Source organism: Hemitrygon akajei, chromosome 18 (assembly GCF_048418815.1).
Source record: "Hemitrygon akajei chromosome 18, sHemAka1.3, whole genome shotgun sequence".
Classification (NCBI taxonomy): Eukaryota; Metazoa; Chordata; class Chondrichthyes; order Myliobatiformes; family Dasyatidae; genus Hemitrygon; species Hemitrygon akajei.
This window is the reverse complement of record NC_133141.1, coordinates 14,425,886-14,445,480: the sequence shown is the minus strand read 5'-3', so window position 1 is coordinate 14,445,480 and position 19,595 is coordinate 14,425,886.

Genomic DNA, 19,595 nt, shown 5'->3' with positions numbered 1-19,595 from the left:
CAACATTTTCATATGATGGTGATTTGACCTCTTTCCAAACCTATTCTTGTGTTAATATTCTTGAGGTTCAGAGTTGATGACACTAATGGTCCTTTTTTTGATGTTATAAACAGCCCATGTTCTTTTCTGTTCTTAGTTTTTTTGGTTAGTATTGGTTAGCATAGTTTTTTTTGCGGGGTATATTTTCTTTTTTTTTCTTTTTTTCTCTTTTTGGATATGTTAATCTTTTTTTATATTCTATGTTTGATAGATAGATAGATAGATAGATAGATAGATACTTTATTCATCCCCATGGGGAAATTCAACATTTTTTCCAATGTCCCATACACTTGTTGTAGCAAAAACTCATTACATACAATACTTAACTCAGTAATAATATGATATGCATCTAAATCACTAACTCAAAAAGCATTAATAATAGCTTTAAAAAAAAAGTTCTTAAGTCCTGGCAGTTGAATTGTAAAGCCTAATGGCATTGGGGAGTATTGACCTCTTCATCCTGTCTGAGGAGCATTGCATCGACAGTAACCTGTCGCTGAAACTGCTTCTCTGTCTCTGGATGGTGCTATGTAGAGGATGTTCAGGGTTTTCCATAATTGACCGTAGCCTACTCAGCGCCCTTCGCTCAGCTACCGATGTTAAACTCTCCAGTACTTTGCCCACGACAGAGCCCGCCTTCCTTATCAGCTTATTAAGACGTGAGGCGTCCTTCTTCTTAATGCTTCCTCCCCAACACGCCACCACAAAGAAGAGGGCGCTCTCAACAACTGACCTATAGAACATCTTCAGCATCTCACTGCAGACATTGAATGACGCCAACCTTCTAAGGATGTACAGTCGACTCTCGAACATTTTTGGGAAGTTTATTACTTTTGTATTAACTGAATATATAATTATATATGTTATCCATTAACAATGTAATCCCAACAATTGTGTAACAATATTATGTTATATCCATTAATTGATATTAATAAAAAGATTGAAAAAGAAAGAAAGATTTCTCTTTCATAAATTCATTTTGAATTATAAGAGTTTTCTTTGCACTCTTCTGCAAAAACAAAGAAAGTTTTCTTTTAAAGTCTCCGCTATTTTTGTATTCCCAAATATAATTGATCTTAAATCAAGCTGTAAGGGGCCCTCATTAACGTTAGCTAATCCTTTACCTTTTACATATCTATAGACACTGTTAGTGTTAGGAGGCCTGAAACAAATGGACTGATCAAAAGATAGCAACAGAGTCCGTACTCTTCTGGAAGCTTATGTCCTGTGATTAAAATTCTACTTACTTTGAGAATTGTCCCTCTTTTTACATATTCTTGAAGCTTCGTTTCAATATAATCTACAATTGAGCATTCAGATTCCCAGACGTAAGTAAGTGGCTGAAACACATTTCCCTTGCCTCCCAAAATTCCCCAATGGAGCCACCTATCCATCAGCTAAAATTGACACCATAACTCACTCATCATCTTCTATGATACTAACTATGAAAATAATAACAGTATATACTGTATGCAATAGTAGCATCTGTGTGTCAAGGAGCATTTATATTTCTCAATTCCTTAAATTCTCAAACATATGCTGCACTTTCCTGAAGTTTTTCTTAAGCAGGTAAAAGATTCAAAACACAGTGGATGAATCTAAATGATAAAATAACATTTACAGTGTAAAAAATTACTATTGACCTTATCAATCACCTGAGCTTTCATGAAGTGCCTGTGATTACAGTGGTATATGGCTACCTCAGCAAGCAAGGTAAAACTTATGCCATTCCTGGAGCAATGTAGAAACATAGAAAACCTACAGCACAATACAGGCCTTTTGGCCCACAATGCTGTGCCAAACATGTACTTACTTTAGAAATTCCCTAGGGTTACCCAAAGCCCTCTATTGTTCTGAGCTCCATGTATCCATCCAGGAGTCTCTTAAAAGACCCTATTGTTTCCGCCTCCACCACCGTTGCCGGCAGCCCATTCCACACACTCACCACTCTCTACGTAAAAAACTTACCCCTGACATCTCCTCTGTACCTACTTCCAAGCACCTTAAAACTATACCCTCTCGTGCTAGCCACTTCAGCCCTGGGAAAAAGCCTCTGACTATCCACACAATCAATGCCTCTCATCATCTTGTACACCTCTGTCAGGTCACCTCTCATCCTCCGTCGCTGCAGGAACTTAGCAGGAACTTTGCCATTTCTCACTTGGGGATGACGGATAGACTGTGTATTGTTATCCAAAATGACAACAAAACTGCAGGCTCTGCAAATCTAAAATATCAGAAAATGTTGGAAGCACTCAGATGGTCAGGCAGGGTCTTCAAGCTGAAGCATTAACTCTGTTTCTCTTTCCATAGATGCTGCCTGACCTGCTGAATGTTTCCAGCTATTATGGTCATTATGTATTATGACCACCTACTTTGCGTCATATCACAACCAGCTAAGTTAAAGGAATAAGAACAAAGCTTGACACGTTTATGCATACTGTAAAAATTGATGTCTACTTCACAGTAAATGGGAAACCTTTCATCAGCGGATGACTTGCAGATTTACATTTTGACCTAGATAGCACATTTGGAATTAACTTGATAATCTCAAGGAGTGAAGGCAGAAGAAATCAAATCTATTTAAATAAGAGGTTGACATGCTTTTGCATTTTAATCTGAAAGCTTCAGATTTCTACTGATAGCTAAACAATACATTGCATTGACAGCAGTGAGTTTATGATCATTCCATTGGGCTTTTTTTTTGGAGAGCTAATGACACAGCCCTATTGAATTGAAAAGAAAGTTATCGCATCCAGTTGTCACTTGAGTGAATTCTGCAACAAAGACAATATAACCTGTCATTAACTCTTTGATTCCAGGTGGAATTCTTAAATGAATATTATCAGATTTAACATAAGAGAAATAGGAATCAATTATAGTGGGGTGTTCAATACCATTATTCCCTCAGTATTAGTCACCAAACTCCTACACCTGAATCCCTGTATCTCCCTCTGCAACTGGATCCTTGACTTCCTTATCAGGAGACCACAGTAATAGCATCTCCTCACTGACAATCTACACAGCTCAAGGATGCATGCTCAGCCCACTATTGGTATGGACACCACCTCTTGAAGATGCCCTCGATGGTGAGGAGACACACTCCCTACACCAGGGGATCTCAATCTTTTCAATGCCATGGACAGCAGGTTAGCAACCCCTGCTCTACACCCACATCTGTCATGCTAAACACAGCTCAAATATAAGTTTGTGGATGACGCCACCGTTGTTGGTAAAATCCCAGATGATGATGAGGAGGCATACAGGAGTGAGAGTGACCAGTTGATTGGACAGCCTTGCACTCAGTATCAGCAAGACCAGGGAATTGATCATGGATGTCAGGAAGGGGAAGTCAGGAGAACATAGAAAAGCCTTCATGGAGGGGTCAGCAGTGGAAAGGGTGAGCAGCTTCAAGTTCTTGGATGTCGACATCTCAGAGGATCTATCCGGGGCCCAACACATTGATACAATCATAAAGAAGGATTTTGAGGAGACTTTATATGTCACCAAAGAATCTTGCAGACTTCTATAGATGTATGATGGAGAGCATTCTGAATGGTTGCAATACTGCCTGCATGGAGGCTCCATTGCACAGGACAGCAAGAGGCTGCAGAGTGTTGTAGGCTCTTATTTATTTTGTCAGTTTATGTCTTTGCACTGCGCTGCTGCCACAGAACAACAAATTTCATGTTACGCAAACACGAGGAAATCTGCAGATGCTGGAAATTCAGACAATGCACACAAAATGCTGGTGGAACACAGCAAGCCAGGCAGCATCTATAGGGAGAAGCACTGTCAACGTTTCGGGTCGAGACCCTTCGTCATGTTGCATAAGACAGTGATAATAAACCTGATCTGAATCAAAAAATGAAAAACAGCTGAGTTTTATTTGTTCTTTCTTGAAGTTGTTGGCAAATTGTTCTGTTTTTATCCATGATTGCAAGTTGGTTTTGCGTTGTTCACATTTGGTTTGAAGAACTGTGCACTCCATGAGGGCTGAAGCTTCACTGTCCCGCCCATGCTTAACCCACATGAGAATGTCAGCATATTCCCAGAAGTAAGATGCGGTGCTTCCACAAGTTGTCTAACTCAATATCTCAGCTAATAATAGATGAACAAGGATGATTAACCTGTTTTTACAATTTCCCAATAAATTCCATTTGTTTTGCATGTTTAAGAATATATTCAAGACTCGAAGATTCAAAGTGCATTTATTATCAACAAATGTATAAATTATATAACCTTGAGATTTGTTTGCTTAACAGGCAGTCACAAACCAAGGAACCCAAAAGAACCCAGCTTAAAAAAATAAGACCAACTCCCCAGTGCCCACAGAGAAAGACAGAAAAAAATCGAAACGAATCATGCAAACAATGAAAGCGAGCAACAGCAACAGCATTCTGAACTAAATCAAGCCCTTAGGTCCAAGTCCCCGGAGCAGCCTGGAGTCGGCCCAAAGCCTCGGTATTCACTTCATCATATTAGTGGGGCAAGTTGCTGAAAGGTTCACAGACGTGAAGCACAGCCTAAGCGTCTCAGAGAAAGGAGCCCCCAGACTATCAGAATATATGGTTCTGAATTTGAAAAGAAAAAGCATTAGGTATGAAAATGTCAGTCTAGCAATGCTGACATATCTTTTTACATGCTATATGCATCATGGTGACAACACAAATGTGATGTCTCTGCATAGGAAAGGAAGTGAAGGCAGTGTAATTGCTTTTTAAAAGAAACCTTGTTCAACATCAGCAGGCACTGCCTTGAGGTTAGCAGTGTTTATAGTGCAACTAATGTCATTCTTCCATGTCTAGTTCGATATGAACCAAAGACAACTACTGAAGTTGGAGATTATCGATCAAAGGTCGACTTGGCTGAACAATCAATGTATTGCTTTCTAAAATCAATAATAGAGCTTCTTCCATTTCCAAATACATATTCCCAGTTTCACCAGATTTATTTTGTAGGTGGGACATGAGGGTGAGGGTGGAGGAGGTGGTTTTCTTTATTTTATACTAAAATTATTTTCAAAAATTATTTTAAATTGGCAATAAGAACTGACCGTAATAATCCTCATATCCTCAAAGTCTTATCTGCTGTGATGCTGGTCAAGTCAGATATCTATCCCTGCTGGGACCTGACTCACTTCTGGATAGAACAAATTTCTATTTCAATAATAGTTGGTTTACAGCTTAATTATATTATTAAATAGCATTGGCATTTATCTTACTGGTGCCTGCTAAGAGTTCTGTTATTTCCCTCTTTTACACCTTAAAGCTGCTAGTCTGAGGTAGTGATTGTGCAAAGTTCTCTCTTCAATAAAGTCATGAAATTCTGCTTCCATGGAATCATAAAGTCAGTCTTTAATGCCCATTGTTTCAGAGAATGAAAACAGGAATTACATGGGATGCAGAAAATAGAATAGGTCATTTAATTCAAGCACTTCAGGTGTTTATTCCTGTCTCCTCCTGTCTTCACTCATCTAAATCTATCTATCCAGCTCTCAATTTCTCCTTCGTGCCTCCTTAAAATATATCTATCCTATTCATTTTAACTATTCCCTGTGGCAACAAGTTCCATATTATCATCACTTTCTTTTAAAGACATTTCTTTGTTTTTCATTATTGAATTTCTTGGGTAACCATCTTACATTGGTGACCACTAGTTGTGCTCTTCTCAGCTAATGGAAACATAGCTCTAGGTTCATGTTCACATCAACTGGAAGTGTCAATTCCACTAGGCAAGTCATTTTAGTTGTGGATTGAAATGATTACCAATGGGCCATTCAAATTGAAAATTGTCCTGAATTTTGTGTCAAGTCCTGGATGTGCACACTGTGGAACACAAGTAATAAGGACTTATTGACGGGGTCAAATCTGTTGGTATGCCAAGATGCTGGACTCCCCCTGAAGTCTAATAGGAAGGCCGATTCTTATTGGAATTCCCAGTGATTCCTAGTGAATCTCTACTCAGATCCTATGCCAGGTTAAACTGAGTGGAAATCTTCTCTAATAAGGAGAAGTTAAGTAGACTGAATCTATATTGCTTGGAGTTGAGAAAAATAAAAGGAGATCTCATTGAAACATACACAATTCTTTAGTGGTTTGACAGGTAATGGGGGGGGGGGTGGTTTAATGCTTCCCCTGGTTGGAGTGTCTAAAGCCAGGGTCACTAGGTCTCAAAATAAGGGATCAACCTTTTAAGATAGAGGTAGAAAGGAATTTCTCTACTCATACAGCTTATATCTTCAGACACTTTATTGAAGAAAGCTATGGAAGCTTATTCCCAAAGTATATTCAATCGAGAGATCAGTATTTTTAAAAATATTAACAGACAGACAGACATACTTTATTGATCCCGAGGGAAATTGGAATTCGTTACAGCCACACCAGCCAAGAATAGTGTAGAAATATAGCAATATAAAACCATAAATAATTAAATAATAATAAGTAAATTATTCCAAGTGGAAATAAGTCCAGGACCAGCCTATTGGCTCAGGGTGTCTGACACTCCGAGGGAGGAGTTGTAAAGTTTGATGGCCACAGGTAGGAATGACTTCCTATGACGCTCAGTGTTGCATCTCGGTGGAATGAGTCTCTGGCTGAATGTACTCCTGTGTCTAACCAGTATATTATGGAGTGAATGGGAGACATTGTCCAAGATGGCATGCAACTTGGACAGCATCCTCTTTTCAGACACCACCGTCAGAGAGTCCAGTTCCACCCCCACAACATCACTGGCCTTACGAATGGGTTTGTTGATTCTGTTGGTGTCTGCTACCCTCAGCCTGCTGCCCCAGCACACAAGAGCAAACATGATAGCACTGGCCACCACAGCCTCGTAGAACATCCTCAGCATCGTCCGGCAGATGTTAAAGGATCTCAGTCTCCTCAGGAAGTAGAGATGACTCTGACCCTTCTTGTAGACAGCCTCAGTGTTCTTTGACCAGTCCAGTTTATTGTCAATTCGTATCCCCAGGTATTTGTAATCCTCCACCATGTCCACACTGACCCCTTGGATGGAAACAGGAGTCACTGGTGCCTTAGCCCTCCTCCTAAGTGAATCAAGGAATCTTTAATTAATAGAGGAAGTAATCTTCAGGTAAAAGATCAGTCATTATTTCAAAGGATGGTGGAGCATGCATGAGGGGCTAAATAACTTACTGCTTTTATTACTTAGGTTCTTAAATCCATTCCATGGCATGATTGCTATCTATTGAGCTATAGCTGACAAACGCTATTGCATTATAATAAAAGCAGAATATTCTGAGAAAATTTAGTAGGCGATTAAAAGTATCCAAATATCCTTGTACATGAAATACCAGTAAACTGTTCTGATGAAATATCACAGATATGAAACATTAACTCTTGTTCCTTTCTACAGATGCTGTCTGACTAGTTAAGTTTTTACAGTATTTTCTGTATTTGTTTGCATCTTTTCTAATATTTAGGTTTTGTTACAGTTTGTGTTTAAGAATATGTAACAATACATTAACCACAACATTTTAAAATCATTTTTGACTAAATCCACCAATTTGACAGCCACACTCAATTGTCACTCTCTTGCAGCTGTACCTGATGTATGAGTTCGTTAAGCATATATTCCCACTGGGAGTGTTGGATTGCTGAATTTTCCTTTAATTTCTATGTTGCTGATGCAGCAATAGATGAGCATTATTTTTCAATGTCTGTTGAGATAAAGCAAAACAATAAACCTTAGCTGCATTAGATACAAACTTCAATAATCATATTGGCCTTCTTTAAGTTGAATTTCTTATTTCTGATCAAGCTTTGTGTAATATCTGCATCTTTCTCCCAAATTTCTTGCTTCAGCTCTAGTCCAAATTTTGTGTGAATTGAACTAGCCATTTGCTTGACTGAATAAATCAAAATAATTATATTTAAATGTCAGCTTGAATTTGTGTCTCAGTGGTAGATTTGATGAATTAGAGGCATGATACTTGATGTTAAAACAGTCTTGAAAAAGGCCGAGTAGAATTTGTTCATAGCTTGCATAGTGTCCTAAATGGTGCTCTGGCTGTAGAGTTCATGGCAATAAGAAAGTTAAATTATCTCCAAAGCAATTTAATTATGCTTCTTATTGTATTTATATTGTTTTGTGAACTGGTCTCTGTTTAGTCATCAGGAAACTGCTCCAAACCTGCATAACTGATTATTCTGCACTTGCACACCATATCAGAATGTGAGCAGGCTGATTGCTGAATAAAACTGGTAAATAATTAGCAGGCTACCACAGGGGCTCTTTGTCCTGACAGTACATCTGACCAGCAGAAAGGTGGGTTTCTACTGTGTGACAATCAATTGCATGAGTTTATGGATTGGGTGTGGCCTGAGTATTAAAGGCAAAAGTCATTTGAACTTTGCTTTTAATTCTTTGAACAAGACTATTGTGAATTTGTGAAATTTAAAAAAAACATGTTGGGATTTAGAATCTCTGATACTGTCACACTCTATATTCAAAATATCCAGAAAGTACCTTATCCAGGCATTAAATGTTAGAAAAACAAATTGCACAGACCCGTTCAAATCTTAGTGCAAATTTAAGACATGATTTCACTGAATATCTTGAAGCAAAAGTTTTGGAACCTGCCAGTCATACAGTGGGGCTTGGGATTCAATCAAATGTGACATCACATGAAATTGACATTCCCAAATGACACTTAAACCAAATGAATCACTTCACCCTCAGTCAGTTTGTCACAATTATTCAGACATCACAGCAGCGAATTGTTTTCTGAAAATATTCTTTTACAAACTCAGGGGCTGGAAGGGCTTTGAGTCTTTGACCTTGAGGTCCATTCAAGGATGAAGTTACAGAACATTGAGGACTTGGAAGGATGGAAAATAAGTGTTTGTGCTTCTTATATTGTTAGTAGGATGCTGTAACTTGTACTCCCAGAAACCTCTTTACCATGACGACTGTATTATAGTGACAGAACAAAAAGGAGTGACGGTGCAATATCTCAAGGATAGTTTATTTATTGTTACGAACCCCATAACTGGGTGTCTTACCAGCAAAGATAGGAGTATCCGTTGAAGTCTGATGATACTATTTTTAACAGTATTTATTAGTAAAAATACACAAAAGTAATATCAATGCAAATATACAGATAATATACGTCGTCAATACTAAACCTAAAAGTGCGGGTATAATAATAATCAATAAGAAATAAGCTCTATCGTTGTTTAGGGGATAATGAATTGTCTGATGGAAATATAAAGTTCAGTTCAGTTCATACAGGCTGCAGTCGTTGCTGATCACCGTGTGGCAATTGTTGGAGAGAGAGAGAGAGAGAGAAACTTGCCGACTTTCCTTGTTACGATCTTTATCCGTATCTGTCCTTTAGCTAGACCGTTCCATGGTGGACTCATCACCCAGGCAAGGATGGACACACACACAAGCCCCCACCGGTCTCGTAGCGTCTCTCCTGGTGCGTCTGAGGGGTGTTCCCCAGACCCTATTTTTATCCTCACTCATGGGGTCTCAGGTGTCAATCAGGTTGGGATGATGCAATCCCTCAACCAGACCACTCTGGCTGCCCCCTGAGGGGTTTCAATGAATAGTACAGTACTCAATACACAATTCCTTCTCCAAGAGACAATAGCAGTAATCAATGGTTCCGTTCCGCTTTTGTTAGGAGACATTCCACTTTTTGTGTGTTCCTGCATTGTCAATAACAACTGCCTTTTCTGTTATCCTGCGTTTCTCTCTCATTACTGACATGATGTGTGTATCTCTCATTTCCTGGGTATCAGACCCGAAATAATAGCGATCTTGCGATTCTCCAAAAGGGGGGGGGGGGCCATTGGCGATTCTGTACCCTTCTGCCCATCAGATTTGCTCCTCATTCGTAACATCATAACCTTAGAACACCCTAAAATACTACATGAAGGAATGCTTCAGAAGTACAGTCACTGTTGTACAGTAGGAAGTAGCATAAGACCCCATAAACAGCAGTGAGGTAAACAGCCCTTCAGAAATGTCAATAACCCCTTGGAGAAATCCCTCGCACCTCTTCAAAAATTTCATGGGATATTTTAAACCCTTATAAATAGAATGCATTAGCTATTACGTATCTAGTATATGTAGGTTCTAGAAAGAACCATGGGATAAGCAACTGTTTTGAATGTGCTGAAAGAGGAATATTGACCAGAACAATGGGGGAGTGCTCCTGCTCTTTTTCAGACGGCACCACGGAATCTTTCATTCCTCCGGTAGAAGAGCAAGCTGGACCAGGACAACCTACCAGCAATTCTACAGTCATGCCGCTCAGGGACTTGGGTTGTATTATTATCTTTTTCTTTGTGACTGTATGTTTTTCTGAAATTGCACCCAGGTGTGTTATTTGTACTGTGTGCTATGTTACAGTGTATTGAGTGCTATTGATAATGTGTCTTGCACTTTAGCCCTGGAGAAGCGCTGTTTCATTTGGGTATATTCATGTAGGTTTGAACTTGAACCTGAACTTGATTTCCATATGAGAGGGCCTTGTTTAAAAATCTCAACTAAATAAATATAACTCCAACAGTGCAGCACCTCCAGTAATACACTGAGTGGGCACTGAACTCTCAATCTTAGATTAAGTGAAAGAGTGCTACTTCTGAGCAAAAGCTGACAACTCTCAGAACAGATTAGAATGAACTTCACTTTACTGGCATGAATCTTAATCGTTCTGTGGTTGATGTGGAGTAGGTGGAAAAGAAAATGGACTTAATTCATTCTTCGTTTTACTCTATTGCCTGAAAAACAAAACTACACTTAAATCTGCACTTTTATCATGGGTATAAATATTTATAAAAATGTTTTTACGCAGTGAGTGTTAGGCTCTGGAATGCACTACTACTAGTCGTAAGGCGGGTACAGTTCCAGTATCTAGGAGTAAGATGTATAATTATCTGTAAAGGAAAGAATTTGTAGGGCTATTAAGACCATAAGACAGCAGCAGAATTTAAGGTGGGGGGTTATATGGGAGGCAGGGTTTGAGGGTCGGCATAACATTGTGGGCCAAAGGGCCTGTAATGTGCTGTACTATTCTATGTTCTATATAATTAGGCCATTCAGCCCATCAAGTTTACTTTCCCTCTCAACCCCATTCTCCTTTAGTCCTTTGCCAAGGTTCCCCATCATTCTTCAAAACTCCAGCAGGACAGGCTCAGAGCCATCAAATGCTCCCCATATGTTAACCCTTTCATTCCTGGGATCATTCTCGTAAACCTCCTCTGGACCCTCTCCAATGCCAGCACATCCTTTCTTAGGCATACTCCAAATGTGGTCTGACCAATGCATTATAAAGCCTCAGCACTACATCCTTGGTTTTATATTGCAGTCCTCTTGAAATGAATGCTAACATTGCATTTGCCTTCCTCACCACAGACTCAACCTGTAAATTAACCTTTAGGGATATCCTACACAAGGCCTCTGACTTCTGAACTTGCTCCCTGTTTAGAACATAGTCTATGACTTTATTCCTTCTACCAAAGTGCATGACCATACCCTTCCCAACACTGTATTCCATCTCCCACTTCTTTGCCCAGTCTCCTAACCTTTCTAAGTCCTTCTGTAGCCTCTCTACTTTCTCAACACTACCTGCCCTTTCAGCTATGTATCTCTGTATCATCTGCAACGTTGGCCACAAAGCCATCAATTCTGTCCACAAGTGGGATTGAAAGACGGTGGGGGAATAGGACTAGCTGGATTTCTCTTAATGAAGCTGGTAAAAACTTAATGGACCAAATGGCCTTCTTCCTTGTTTAAATTATGATTATCGTATATCTCCTACTTTGACGACAAATCTTTTACCCAATTTTATACACAAGATTGTTTTTTTAAAATTTAAAAGCTGTTTGGTCAAAGAGCTAAGTTTCAGATCTAATCTGACATTTAAAATATTCTCTCATCTACATTAATTTTGACCGTCAAATGACATCATGTAAGATTCATATTTGAGAAACCAATATAGAGTTTTAAGTCAGGATTCATTGAAAAACTCAATGGTTAGAAATATCTCTTGTCAAACACCTTTTGTGGTAAAATATTTGGAAAATGGGTTGGGTTGAGAACTTAAGCTGCATTAGTTGACCCTCTAGGCCAGGGTTTCCCAATCTGGGGTCCATGGTTAATAGTGGGGTCCACGGTATAAAAATTGTTGGGAACCCTTGTTTTAGGGAGCAAAGTTTTGTCAAATGATAGAAGCTGGATAGGAGGATAAATGACATTAATGTATCACCCTTCATTGTTTCTCTTTAACATAACTCATGATAGTGAAGGACTTCACTAGTTAAAGAAATTCTACACATCACCAGCATTGGCAACTTAAGGCAAGTCTTAAGACTATAAGACTATAAGATATAGGAGCAGAAGTAGGCCATTTGGCCCATCGAGTCTGCTCCACCATTCAAGCTCACTGCTACAGGCGGAAGTTCCCACTTGCTTCAAAAAGGCAACAATTATACCAGTGCCTAAGAAGAATAACATGAGCTGCCTTAATGACTATCACCCGGTAGCACTCACATCGACAGGGATGAAATGCTTTGAGAGGTTGGTCATGACTAGACTGAACTCCTGCCTCAGCAAGGACCTGGACCCTTTGCAATTTGCCTATTGCCACAATAGGTCAGTGACAGGCACAATCTCAATGGTTCTCCACATGGCTTTAGACCACCTGGACAACAAAAAACACCCACATCAGGATGCTGTTCATCAACTATAGCTCAGCATTTAATACCATCATTCCCACAATCCTGATTGAGAAGTTGCTGAACCTGGGCCTCTGTACCTCTCTCTGCAACTGGATCCTCAACTTCCTAACTGGAAGACCACAGTCTGTGTGGATTGGTGACAACATCTCCTCCTCGCTGACGATCAGCACTGGTGCACCTCAGGGGTGTGTACTTAGCCCACTTCTCTACACTCTATATACACATGACTGTGTGGCTAGGCATAGCTCAAATACCATCTACAAATTTGCTAATGATACAATCATTGTTGGTAGAATCTCAGGTGGTGATGAGAGGGTGTACAGGAGTGAGATATGCCAACTAGTGGAGTGGTGTCACAGCAACAACCTTGCACTCAACGTCAATAAGATGAAAGACCTGATTGTGGACTTCAGGAAGGGTAAGATGAAGGAACACATACCAATCCTCATAGAGGGATCAGAAGTGGAGAGAGTGAGCAGTTTCAAGTTCCTGGGTGTCAAGATCTCTGAGGATCTAACCTGGTCCCAACATAACAATGTAGTTATAAAGAAGGCAAGACAGTGACTATGCTTCATTAGGAGTTTGAAGAGATTTGGTATGACAACAAATACACTCAAAAACTTCTATAGATGTACCGTGGAGAGCATTCTGATAGGCTGCATCACTGTCTGGTATGGGGAGGCTACTACACAGGACTGAAAGAAGTTACAGAAGGTTGTAAATCTATTCATCTCCATCTTGGGTACTAGCCTACAAAACACCCAGGACATCTTTAGGGAGCAGTGTCTCAGAAAGGCAGCGTCCATTATTAAGGACCTCCAGCACCCAGGGCATGCCCTTTTCTCACTGTTACCATCAGGAAGGAGGTACAGAAGCCTGAAGGCACACACTCAGCCATTCAGGGACAGCTTCTTCCCCTCTGCCATCTGATTCCTAAATGGACATTGAAGCTTTGGACACTACCCCACTTTTTCTAATATATCATAGTCCTGTCTTTTGCACGATTTTTAATCTATTCAATATACGTATACTGTATAAAGTATACGGAATAAGAATTATTTATTTATTTATCTATTTATCTATTTATTAATTATTATTTCTTCTATATCATGTATTGCATTGAACTGCTGCTGCTAAGTTAACAAATTTCATGTCACATGCCGGTGATAATAAACCTGATTCTGATGGGCTGATGCAATTCTGCTAGTCATCCTCACTCCCCTGCCTTCTACTGTGATTGCTTTCTGGGTAATATGCAGTAACCACTATTTGGGTAGGGCTGCAGACCGGTTACATATCGAACGCCTTTGGAGTCATAGAATATTTCACACTTCAAATGCTGCCAGTTGCATTCAGGTCCAAGTTAGCAGCATCTGTGGTAAATCAACATCAGGTCACCTCCTCAATTTCTCTTTCATGGTGTTGAAAAACCTGCATGTCTAGGAGCAACAAAGTTGGGCAGAAGCTGAGAATTCAGGATACTTCTGTTATACCTCCCTGGAGACTGCAAAACTGTGATGAGGTGTGCATACATTAACAGAATTTATCGACAACCAAACAGGCACTATCAATCACTACCAGACCAGTAAATAATTAGTAAGTACTTTAAATGCTGTAGGCAGGATTTGGGGTTTTCTTTCTACTGCTGAGCACCAGTTTCTCCGTGTGAGTTGTACCCATGTTGTGAGCTGGGTTTAAGTCCAATTTAGTGCCACCTGTGGTAAATCGACATCATTCCAGGAATAACGTCAGAGTCTATCTGCTTCCTTTGTGTATGAGCATTCCTTCCCGATGTGGCAGTCAGCTTGAGTTGCATGATGCATGAACGTTGCATCTTCACTGATCCAATATTTTAAACATTTATTCACAGAACGTGAATGTTACTGGTGTGGCCAGTGTTACTGCGCACCTAAGATTCTGCTGAGAAGATTGTTGTGATTAAGTTTTTTGAAATGGGCACGTTAGTTTGGTAAATTAAGTGGTTTGCCAGACCAAATTCAAAGGTAGTTCATAGCCAGCTGCATTGTTCTGGGTCCTGCGAGGCTAAGCAAGGACAACAGATTTCTTTCCCTAAAGAGCATCAGTGAACTAGATGTCATGGTCATTGTCACTCATACTAGTTCTACATTCCTAATTTATTTAGCTAACTAAATTTATGCTCTCCAACTATAGTGGAGAGTTTTAAATATCATTCCAGATTACTAGTCCATGACATTCAATTACTTGTCCAATAATATATTTACTATATTACAATGCCTCAATTTCACACCTTATATAGACAATAGACAATAGACAGTAGGTGCAGGAGTAGGCCATTCAGCCCTTCTAGCCTTCATCTAAATCATTAATGTATATTGTAAACAGCTGCGGTCCCAGCACAGAACCTTGCGGTACCTCACTGGTCACAGCCTGCCATTCTGAAAGGGACCCGTTAATCACTACTCTTTGTTTCCTGTCAGCCAGCCAATTTTCAGTCCATGTCAGTACTTTGACCCCAATACCATGTGCCCTAATTTTGCCCACTAATCTCCTATGTGGGACTTTATCAAAAGCTTTCTGGAAGTCCAGGTACACTACATCCACTAGCTCTCTCTTGTCCATTTTCATAGTTACATCCTCAAAAAACTCCAGAAGATTAGTCAAGCATGATTTTCCCTTCACAAATCCATGCCGACTCGGACTGATCCTTCTACTGCTATCCAAATGTGTCGTAATTTCCTCTTTTATAATTGACTCCAGCATCTTTCCCACCACTGACATCAGGCTAACCGGTCTATAATTCCCTGTTTTCTCTCTCCCTCCTTTCTTGAAAAGTGGGACAACATTAGCCACCCTCCAATCAGCAGGAACTGTTCCTGAATCTATAGAACATTGGAAAATGATTACCAATGCGTCCACGATTTTTAGAGCCACCTCTTTAAGTACCCTGGGATGCAGACCATCAGGTCCTGGGGACTTATCAGCCTTCAGACTCAACAGTCTATCCAACACCGTTTCTTGCCTAATATAAATTTCCTTCAGTTCATCCTTTACCCTAGTTCCTTTGGCCACTATTACATCTGGGAGATTGTTTGTGTCTTCCCTAGTGAAGACAGATCCAAAGTACCTGTTCAACTCATCTGCCGTTTCCTTGTTCCCCATAATAAATTCACCCATTTCTGTCTTCAATGGCCCAATTTTGGTCTTAACTATTTTTTTGCTATTCACATACCTAAAGAAGCTTTTACTATCCTCCTTTATATTCTTGGCTAGTTTACCTTCGTACCTCATTTTTTCTTGGCGCATTGCCTTTTTTGTTATCTTCTGTTGCTCTTTAAAAGCTTCCCAGTCCTCCGGTTTCCCGCTCATCTTTGCTATGTTATACTTCTTCTCTTTTATTTTTATACTGCCCTTTACTTCCCTCATCAGCCACGGCCACCCCTTACTCCCCTTAGGATCTTTCTTCCTCTTTGGAATGAACCGATCCTGCACCTTCTGCATTATTCCCAGAAGTACCTGCCATTTTTGTTCCACTGTCTTCCCTGCTAGGGTATTGTTCCATTGAACTTTGGCCAGCACCTCCCTCATAGCTCCATAGTTCCCTTTGTTCAACTGTAATACTGACACATCCAATTTCCCCTTCTCCTTCTCAAATTGTAGGTTAAAACATATCATATTATGGTCACCACCTCCTAATGGTTCCTTTACCTCAAGGTCCCTGATCAAATCCGGTTCATTGCACAACACTAAATCTAGAATTGCCTTCTCCCTGGTAGGCTCCAGTACAAGCTGTTCTAAGAATCCATCTCGGAGGCACTCCACAAACTCCCTTTCTTGGGGTCCAGTACCATTCTGATTCTCCCAGTCTACCTGCATGTTGAAATCCCCCATGACAACTGTATCATTACCTTTGCGACATGCCAATTTTAACTCTTCATTCAACTTACACCCTACATCCAGACTGCTGTTTGGGGGCCTGTAGATAACTCCCATTAGGGTCTTTCTACCCTTAGAATTTCTCAGTTCTATCCATACTGACTCTACATCCCCTGATTCTATGTCCCCCCTCGCAAGGGACTGAATATCATTCCTCACCAACAGAACCACCCCACCCCCTCTGCCAGTCAGACTGTCCTTTCGATAAGATGTATATCCTTGAATATTCATTTCCCAGGCCCTGTCCGCTTGAAGCCATGTCTCTGTTATTCCCACAACATCGTACCTTATATCTCAGCCATTAGCACCCATGTCTTCAGATGCAAAGACCCTGAGCTCGGTCTCAGTCTTTTTCTTCCTCTTTTAAGATATTCCTTAAAAATCTGTCTGGATTTGCACAGATAACCAAGCTTTTGGGTATCTGTGCAAATCCAGATCTCTTGATGTGCTTGTAGTATTGAATTTTGTTTGATAACACACCTATGAAGTGTCAAGTGACACTCTACCACAGTAATAGTGCTGTATAGAAAGGAGGAGTTGTTGTTCCTTTTGTTTATATCAGTTAAGACCATAAGAGCATAAGATACAGGGGCAGAATTAGGCCATTTGGCCCATCGTGTCTGCTCTGCCATTTTATCATGGCTGATCCAATTTTCCTGTCAGCCTCAATTCAGTTTCAGATTCAGTTTATTGTCATTTAGAAACCACAAATGCAATGCAGTTAAAAAATGAGACAACGTTCCCCCAGAATGATATCACAAAAGCACACGACAAAACAGACTACACCAGAAAATCCACATAACGTTTGGCAATCCCCAATCCAGAGTCTGGAGAGGCTGCTGCGTATTAATATCGCGCTACTGTCTTAGCGCATTCCCCAGAAAGGAGCTCCAAATCCACCAGACAAACAAGACCAAAAACTAAAGCTACAAGACCTGCACAAAACCACATAATTACAACATATAGTTACAACAGTGCAAACAATAGCATAATTGATAAAAAAACAGACTATGGGCACAGTAAAAATAGTCCAAGATGTTAAAGGGCTGTAAGTTCAAAAGAAATCACCACAGTTTCCACAAGTCCCCAGGGTCCCGACAGACTCGCCATCCCACGTCGGCGGCAGAAGGGAATACCCCTGCTATGGACTTCCAAGGCACCGCCCGACTCAGCCTCGCAGGCGCAGCACACACCGAAAGCGACCTGAGTCTGTCGAACCTCCGAGCCGACGACCATCCCCTCCAGCACAGCTTCTCCGAGCACCATCCTCTGCCGAGCGTATTAAGACCAACGCGACCCCGAGGACTGGGGGCCTGTTCTTCCCAGCAGAGTCCCGGACCTCACAGCAGCAGCAGCAACGAAGAAGGTCTTCCTGGAATTTCCCAATGTTTCTCCGTGCTTCCACGTCCGTTTTCAATCGATTATGATTGCGCACGGCACCCCACTTCACAAATAACAGATAATCAGTTCTGGAGTGGCCACTGCAAGCTGCGTCACGCCGCCATCTTGGATAAAAAAATCTCCTGCCTTCTCCCTGTATCTCTTCATGCCCTGAACAGTCAAGAATCTATCATTCTCTACCTTAAATAAACATAAAGACTTGGCCTCCACAGCTGCCTGTGGCAATAAATTCCATGGATTTCCCACTCTCTGCCTAAAGCAATTCCTCCTCATCTCTGTTCTAAAAGGATGCCCCTCTATTCTGAGGCTGTGTGCTGTGGTCTTAGACTCTTCCATCATAGGAAGCATCCTTTCCATATCCATGCTATCAAGGCCTTTCATCACTCGATAGGTTTCAATGAGGTCACCCTTTATTCTTCTGAATTCCAGTGAATACAGGCACAGAGCCATCAAACACTCTTCATATGACAAGCTATTCAATCCTGGAAACATTGTTGTGAACCTCCTTTGAACTCTCTCCAGTTAAGCGCTAATAGATGCTGCTGAGAAGCAAATAACGTCCTGATGGTTTCCTCGACTTTTCCAGTATAACCCTGAGATATTTGTCCCGATCAATATGCAATCCCACTTCCATTTAATGCATGCTTTTGTTTTATGGTCTATGTTTCACGCTGATTATTTTATGCTGATTCATATCGAGCTGCTTCATATGTCTATTGGACCTTTTTCAAAGGTCTGAAGATAAATTTGACACAGTTACTCAGAAATGCCAATTTTCTGATTATTTTCCAGGTGCTCAAGCTTATAAAATCCTCCCTCAATCGTTCAGAATCTTGATGAGTTGTTAATTATCTGCTGCTGCTCTTATTCTGGTGTGATCTGTAAATTTGTCATTTCTGGTTAAAATGTTGTCTTCAGAGTTATTAAAACTGGCAAATGGCATATTTTGTTGATATGGTTTTAGCTTGAAAAAGCTTACATTATGTTTGCAATTTCATAGTTTACTTCTTAAGAAATTCCATCTTAGCTATTAATCTCTGATGTGGATCCATGTCAAAAACCTTGTAAAAATCTAGAAATAAAATATTATTTATATTTTTATATCAACTGGGTTAGTACAGTGCAATTCAGATGGGTACCGCCAAAATGAAAACCAATTATTGCTGAATGCAGCAGTAAAATGATGGTGTGATAAAAGAACAGCCATAATCGAATTCAATACCATCATCCCCAGTGATTCAATACCATCATTTAGCTTGGCATTCAGTACCATCATCCCCTGAAAACTAAGCAATGAGCTTTAAGACTTTGGCCTCAATGCCACCTTGTGCAAATGGATCCTCAACTTACTCACTTCCAGACCCCAGTCAGTTTGGATTGACAAAATCATCTCTTCCACAATCTCCATCAACACACGTATACCGCAAGGCCGTGTGCTTAGTCCCCTGCTCTACTCGCTTTATGCTATGACTGCGTGGCTGAGCACAGCTCCAATGCCATGTTTAAGTTTGATCACAACACCACTGT